Source organism: Paramormyrops kingsleyae, chromosome 3, assembly GCF_048594095.1.
Source record: "Paramormyrops kingsleyae isolate MSU_618 chromosome 3, PKINGS_0.4, whole genome shotgun sequence".
Taxonomy (NCBI): Eukaryota; Metazoa; Chordata; class Actinopteri; order Osteoglossiformes; family Mormyridae; genus Paramormyrops; species Paramormyrops kingsleyae.
In genome coordinates, this window is record NC_132799.1 from 43,116,919 (window position 1) to 43,125,390 (window position 8,472).

Sequence of the window (8,472 nt, forward strand, 5' to 3'; positions counted from 1 at the left end):
TCCTTAGGCAACCTTACCTGCCGATCTCGATTTTTTTTTTCCGATCTTGTTTCTTTCATAACTAAAAGACAGTTACTTCAATGTTTCCATTTTTATTGAGTAAATTGATATGAATACTCACAAAACATGAGGTAGTGTCCTCAAATATAAACGAACATATAAATGAGCATTGCTGTTTGAACTACAAAATCATATTTTTTCTTCCAGACTTTAATTTCTCTAATTTTGTAAAAAATATATATATATATAGCTGTTATGACACACTTGTCCAAAAAATAGGGAGGGAGGCAGCCTGCACTGCACCTCTCTCGGGAATGGGAGAAAAGGCTGATTTAACCCTCTGGGGCCTAGGGGTAGGAAACACACTTTCACTGACTGGGGCATGATCACACATTTCATCACACTTAATTCATGCCAAATAAATTATTTCTTATATATTTGTTTTGCCATTACACTCATCTTTATTTTAATATATATTGTAAATATGTCAGATTTTTGTTAAGTTTGAAATTTGACATCAAAGTATAGACATTGCAAAATGCAGTTTGGAACACTTGCAGAAACATTATAAAAGTACATAGTAAGCAATGCTGGCAGTTTGTTTTGATCCCAGATATCTGATCACCAAAGTCTTGGCTACATGAAGATGACTAAATGGTGTAGATGCAACATTAATTTGGATAAATAAATAAGAAAAACCTAACTCATGTAACTATTTCTGGCTCCTTTCATTGAATATGTAGCAACTTTCATGTGTATGAATGAGCCATTGTCACCTGGCCACGTCCCCAACCCCCTTTTATGGCGCTGAAGGGGATGTATCTGGATCGCGTTTCACCGTTGCGCTGTTAATCAAATTACCATGCGAATGCGATTTGAATACGCGCTAATGCGGCTATTTAGAATGTGAATAGCGATCTTCGGGTGAGAGCGGTACTACACGCCCCCGATGCAGGTAAAACAAAGTAAGATGACATGGTTTACTTTTTTGCCGATTTAACTAAAAACTTTAATACTTCCGACAATGGACGTTTTGAAAAGAAGACAGATTCCGGATTTAGCCAGCGTTTTTTTCATGATTATACATTAAGATTTCAGCGAGATATTTATAAACTGAAATAGACGCGAAAAGTACGCGAAAAGTACGCGATGTCGTCGACGACATACTCGACCCCAAAGAGTTAAAAGCATATAACTAAGATCGGTGGATCTCATGGGAATATGGTCGATTTCTGATCCCCTCAAATTAACGTGATCGAGGCCGATCGATCGGTGCGCCGATCGATCGGTGCACCCCTAATTTTAACAGATTTTAACCATCTTATCTGAAAATATTTTTCACCGTTAACAGGTTTTGTCTGGCAGACATTTGACTTATTTTACAGATGTTTTTTACAGTGTGATAACACAGAGAGTTACCTAGAATAAAAGTCTGGACCTCTCAGTTTGGTGAGTAAAGAAAATCTCTTTTATTCCAGCAATTCCAACAAACGCTCCCGTCACACTCTGGCGCTCGGTACAAAGTACCCCGAGCACACAGAGCCACCAGTTGATAAAGCATAACTCCCAATTCCCTATAAGGACTTCTAAGTCCTGATTGGTCACAAAACACCAACAAATGGAGCTCAAACGTAGAGCAGTGTTCAAAACAATCTCTTCTTGCCTAAAGCCTAAGACATAACAGACCCAATATGCCTCCCCTCCCGGGCCTACCAATGTCCAATTTTTCTTCTACACTCCCCCCTTTTGAACACGCGAGATCCGCGCTGTTCACAAATAATCAGAGTCCACGGTGTAGTAGTCCTCTGGACGAAAGCGCAACGGGCAGAAGTGGGCCGGTGGCGGTTGGATGGAACACGAGTCACCAGCGGTGTTGGTGTTGCTGGTGACATTGATGACGACCGGGGGCTGAGGTCCGTAGAGCCAGGCAGGAATGGGAGGATCATCCACGTATGGAAAAGAGGGAGCCTGCAGGAACATAAGAGATTTTGCCTGGGAAGACAGAACTAGCAATATGATTAGTAGCAACACTACAAGCAAAAGCAATATACTAAAAACTAATGGTTTAATCACCCCGGATAAACCAGTGAGGAGAACCAATTGTCCCAGCTGTACTCAAACAGGCCATGCTCTTCATGTATCTCAGACAGCTGTTTGTGCACTGCGTCCTCTAGATCCTGCACAGCCTGAGAGGAATCAGGGATGTACGTGCAACATTCTTTCCCCACTATAGCACAAACACCACCTTTCTCAGCTAATAGGAGATCCAATGCCTCACGGTTTTGCAGAGCTACCTGCTTCGCTGTGGATAATTCACCTTTAACGGCCTTCACAGTGTCAAGTGTCTGACTGGTCACTTTTTCAACTGCAGTCTGCAGGGCAGCCACCTCTGTCTGAAGGTCTGCTACACCAAGGGATGGAATAAACCCCAAACCATTGCTCAGTTCGACTAAGAGACCGTCTGCTCCGTGAATAAGCACGCAGTCAGCAGAGCAGCCATGACGGACAAAGAGCCGGAGCAAGTTTGATTTAGGACTGCCATATCATGATTGGTGTACGGAATCCCGTAGATTCCACACAATTGTGACCCTCTCGGGGGCCAGTCTTGAAGGAACCACCAGGGTCGGACACGCGTCTGCAGTGGACCCGATGGACCCAGGCGTCGATTCCCTCCACTTTCACTGCGTGAGGGGTAACCATCAGGACCTGGTGTGGTCCCCTCCATCTCGGCGTGGTCCATCTCTTCCCTCTCAAGTCACGAACTAACACCCAGTTCCCCGGTTCGAGCGGTGTCACAGCTTGTAACGGCTTACCGTCCGCATTCCTCCAATTGGCACGAACCTGGTCCCAGGCTGCACCTATCGCTCACCGCAGACCTGTCAGATAAGTCAGAAAATCCCCATCCACGGTCTCCAGTGTAACATATCGTGAGGGAGACAAAACACGCATCGGCCTTCCTGCATCGACCCAGGGCAGGCCTGTCGTCTCTGAAATTTTGGCCAATTTCCGTTTCAGCGTTTGATTTGCCCTCTCCACCATCCCTCTAACCTGAGTTCGCCACAGCATGTTTTGGGACTGTGGGGGGAAACCCCATGATGACACGGCGAGAACATGCAAACTCCACACATGGAACCCTGGCAGAAACTCAAACCCAGGTCCCAGAGATGTGAGACGACAGTGCTAAGCACTGCAGCACCGTGCTACCCGCCTCTGGGAACATACTGAGGTTAATTGGAGTTACCAAGTTGACCATAGGTGTGAATGGTGCACACAGGTACACACGTACACAGGCAGGCACTCATGCACACAGGCACGCACGTACGCAGGCATACAGGCATGCATGCACACAGAGACACACAGGCATCATCGGCGATCACTCGCAATCGAGTATAATGGTCCACCTGGAGGGTCCTTATTGTGGATCTTCAGATGGCTGAAGAGGCCAATTCTCGAACCACAAACCTTATCCCAACAGGTGGACGCCTGTGCGTGGCTTCTTTTAATGTGGGGAGACTGGGGCATAAACAGCCACCACACGGTCCTTGACAGAGACAAACCTATTATCAATAGCATGGACTCCAAGACAGCTGAAGGTCCATCTCTGCTGCAGCCTTCTTTCACCTTCACAGCCGTTGTTGTGATCCACCTGCATGCCTGGACACAATCCTCCGCCTGCTCCGCTGTTGAGGTCTTTCTTGAGTCGCGCTTTGTCTGGCACCTCCCCCTCAACCTTACCGCCAAGGGTGACCCTACCAGGAGCGTGGCTCCAGACGGTATCGCTCTCGGGATCTTTGGCACACGCAAGCCTCCCCACCACGACAAGGTGGCGACTCTCCGGAGAAGACACACACAGGCACACAGACAGGTACACCGACAGGCACGCATGCACGCACACAGGCATGCATACAGGTACATACACAGTCAGGGACGCACGCAGACACACACAGACACGCACGCAGACACATACTGGCCGCACAATTGCACACAGGCAGGCACGCACACACACAGGTACGGACTGTTGGAGCACAGCGTCTCCACCGGGTCCGTGGATGAGAAGAGATTCACAGCTGACACGGGGAGAAGTTGCAAATCACCGGTTTATTGTCTGACAGATTGCAATCCGGGAGCGGCCGTCTGACATACATTCAGCATGTACAGGAGGAGGCTCTGCCATATGTATCAATTGTATCCCTTTTAAAGCCCTTTGGGCATCTCCCCCCCTTTCTCGGTACCTTCCGTGTACGTGACAACCACATGTGTGGTTCCAGCCGGCTCGTACTGTTCTTGGCCTTCTGGAAGGCTAAAAGATAAGTAGGGGCCGCTGATGTTCTCTGTCGCCCCCCCTATCTGTTCCGATTAGGTAGCCTTGGCGCGCCGGCAAGCCAGTCAGTTCTTGTTTTGCCTAGTTACAGCCTTATAGAATCATTCCCTTTATTTTATTAATTATTCCCTCAGGACACACGCATGTACACAGGCACGCACACACACAGGCCCACACACAGGCACACAGACAGGGACGCACGCAAGCACACAGGCATACATACAGGCACTTACAGACGCACACACAGGCACGCATGCAGACACATACAGGCACGCACGCACAATTGCACGCAGGCAGGCATACACACACAGGCCCACGCACGCTCACAGGTACGCAGACAGGCAGGCACGCACGCAAGCACACAGGCATGCACAGTTACACTTGCACACACACGCACAGGCACGCATGCCCACAGGTACACATACAGGCAGGCACGCACGCAGACAGGGATGCACGCACCCAAGCACACAGACATGCACAGTTACACTTGCACACACACACATACACACACACACAGGCATACATACAGGCACACACACACATGCACGAAGGCACGGAGAACACACAGGCACACACGCAGACACACACAGGTACGGACACACGCATGTACACAGGCATGCACAGAACACAGGCACGCGCACACACACAGGCCCACACACACGCACAGGCACACACGCCCACCGGCACGCATACATACAGGCACGCCACACAGGCACGCACGCAGACACACACAGGCACGCGCGCAGACACACGCACGCACGCACGCACAATTGCACGCAGGCAGGCACGCACACACGCAGGCACACAGACAGGTACAGACACACGCATGTACATAGGCATGCACAGGAACACAGGCAAGCGCGCACACACAGGCCCACACACCCGCACCCAACAATAGATATGACAAGCTTCAGTGAAGGTTCCCATGTCACACACAGGTTCAGGCTGCCTTGAATTTCATCTAGCAGTCTGAGTACACAAATGCAAATGTGCCAGGGTTCACAGGTAATTGGCATGTTTGCACAACAAAAGGAGGAGGAGAATGGGGCTGAAGGTCTGCGCAGACTTAGGAGGAGCTGTAGGGAGTTCTAGGGGATTTATGCAAATTTGCGCAGGATAGTAGTTCTAGTGCAGGGATTCATAACCCCGGTTGTAAAAGGAGCAAAAATGTGAGCTGCAGCACTTGGTGATGATCCACTTCTCTGTGCCTTCAAACTGGCTCATTTCCACCCCTTGATGGCCATATATTTGACAAGAATTATACATTAATACTTTACAACACTATAGAGAATTAAACTGTGCCTTACTGGCTCTTAAGCTCAGAATCTCTCGATTCACCTTTGGGAACAGACTGGGTCATGTGATTTGACATCTGTCACACACTGGATAACCTGTTACAGTTTTCTTCTACATATCCCATACATGGGGATGGCACAGTGGTGCAGTGGTTAGCCTCTGGGACCATCCATCCATCCATTTTCTGAAACCGCTTCTCCTGTTCAGGGCTGCAGGGGCTCCGGAGCAGGACACAAAGCAGGAAACAACCCTGGATGGGGCGCCAACCCATCACAGAGCACACTCACCATTCACTCACACCTACAGGCAATTTGGTAACTTGAGATAGCCTCAGCATGTTTTTGGACTAGGGGCAGAAACTCAAACCCAGGTCCCAGAGATGTGAGGCGACAGTGCTAAGCACTGCAGCACCGTGCCACCCGCCTCTGGGAACATACTGAGGTTAATTGGAGTTACCTAGTTGACCATAGGTGTGAATGGTGCACACAGGTACGCATGTACACAGGCAGGCACTCATGCACACAGGCACGCACGTACGCAGGCATACAGGCATGCATGCACACAGAGACACACAGGCATCATCGGCGATCACTCGCAATCGAGTATGATGGTCCACCTGGGGGGTCCTTATTGTGGATCTTCAGATGGCTGAAGAGGCCAATTCTCAAACCACAAACCTTATCCCAACAGGTGGACGCCTGTGCGTGGCTTCTTTTAATGTGGGGAGACTGGGGCATAAACAGCCACCACACGGTCCTTGACAGAGACAAACCTATTATCAACGGCATGGACTCCAAGACAGCTGAAGGTCCATCTCTGCTGCAGCCTTCTTCCACCTTCACAGCCGTTGTTGTGATCCACCTGCATGCCTGGACACAATCCTCCGCCTGCTCCGCTGTTGAGGTCTTTCTTGAGTCGCGCTTTGTCTGGCACCTCCCCCTCAACCTTACCGCCAAGGGTGACCCTACCAGGAGCGTGGCTCCAGACGGTATCGCTCTCGGGATCTTTGGCACACGCAAGCCTCCCCACCACGACAAGGTGGCGACTCTCCGGAGAAGACACACACAGGCACACAGACAGGTACACCGACAGGCACGCATGCGCGCACACACAGGCATGCATACAGGTACATACACAGTCAGGGACGCACGCAGACACACACAGGCACGCACGCACAATTGCACGCAGGCAGGGACGCACACACGCAAGCACACAGGCATGCACAGTTACACTTGCACACACACACACAGGCATACATACAGGCATGCACACACATGCACAAAGGCACGGACACACACACAGGCACGCACGCATACACAGGCACGCATGCAGACACATACTGGCACGCACGCAGACACACACAGGCACGCACACATACACACACAGGCACGCATGCAGACACATACTGGCACGCATGCAGACACATACAGGCACGCACGCACGCACAATTGCACGCAGGCAGGCACGCACACACGCAGGCACACAGACAGGTACAGACACACGCATGTACATGGGCATGCACAAGAACACAGGCAAGCGCACACACACAGGCCCACAAACACGCACGCACGCCCACAGGTACACACACAGGCAGGCACGCACGCAAGCACACAGGCATGCACAGTTACACTTGCACGCGCACACACAGGCATACATACAGGTAGGTACGCACACACACCAGCATGCAAGCACGCACACCTAAGCTAGGTATCCTTAACCCAGGACTTCCAAACATAAGCAAAACAGTTACATTACTATTAGTTAGCATTATTATTAGTAAGATTCCCTTTACATTGCATAATAGATAAGAAATAAATGGATGTAGAGAAGAAACATGTTTACAATTTAAAGTATTTTAGAGATGCTGTAAGTATGAAGGTGAATGGTTCAATGGGGCAAATTCAAATAAGAGGCTGAGAAGGATGTTCAGCTTCAGCCACCGGCTCTCGTTGTTGGCAGTGGGCTCTAATTTTGCCGGTTCTTTCCTTTCTTCTGTTTCCCATGCCCTGCTTGCAGGGGCACCTTCACCACATTGCCAATTGATGTGGACACCTTCACACTGCCTGCTTCTGGATCATTTACGTTGAGGTGTTCCACTGTTAATTTATCCACTTTAGTTTCAGCAATGTCCCAATTAACAGCATTCAGCTGGAATTCACTATCTGCAACTTCTATCTCTACATCCATAATTTCCAATTCAACTGCTGAATCAAAACCCCTCTCTGCAGTCTCCTCCAATTTCACTGCTCCAATCTGTACTTCTACTATTTCAAAATTAACATTACTTTGATCTAAATATTCAAGATCAAACTGGTAGAGGTCTACCAGTACAGCTCCTACCTTCAGCCTGTCTTGGTGGTCGTCTGCAGGCTTTATGGAGATTGTCCTTTTATTTAGCACAAAGGCCTCCAACCCATGTGCATCTAACCGCTTATCCCTCCCAGGCTGGTTGGTGGGTGTAGTTACTGGGAAGCACTCTTCTCCATCGCCCCAGCAGATGATCTCCTCCCACTTGTCCCAGGCTGCCCAATACACATCATCCGTCCAGCTAACTGCCTTGGCAATTGGCTTTCGGGTGTGTGACACGATGGAACCATCAGCCTGGTCAGAGGGTGATTCTGCTGGGGAGCACAGCTCTTCCTCTTCTCCCCAGTCAATCACCTCTCCCCACTCGTCCCAAGTCGCCCAGTACTGGTCGTCACTCCAGCTGACAGCTTTAGCCATTCTTCTGATTCTGAATGAGGAAAAACAACATACAGGCAATGCAATGGAGCTGTCAGTCACTCCAGACACATAGAATACAGGTCTGCACAGACCCACACCTTTGCAATCAACAGCCGCATTACTGCATAGGA

The 8,472-nt window shown here is 49.5% G+C and overlaps 1 long non-coding RNA gene across 1 annotated transcript; it reads right to left on the reverse strand.

Moving 5' to 3' along the window:
- Positions 1 to 1,461: 1,461 nt before the first annotated feature.
- On the reverse strand, positions 1,462 to 8,060 carry LOC140588333 (uncharacterized). Its single transcript, XR_011989698.1, has 3 exons — positions 6,390 to 8,060; positions 2,814 to 2,876; positions 1,462 to 1,968 (listed from the first exon to the last, which is right to left on the reverse strand). It is a non-coding gene; the product is annotated as an uncharacterized lncRNA (long non-coding RNA).
- Positions 8,061 to 8,472: the final 412 nt, after the last annotated feature.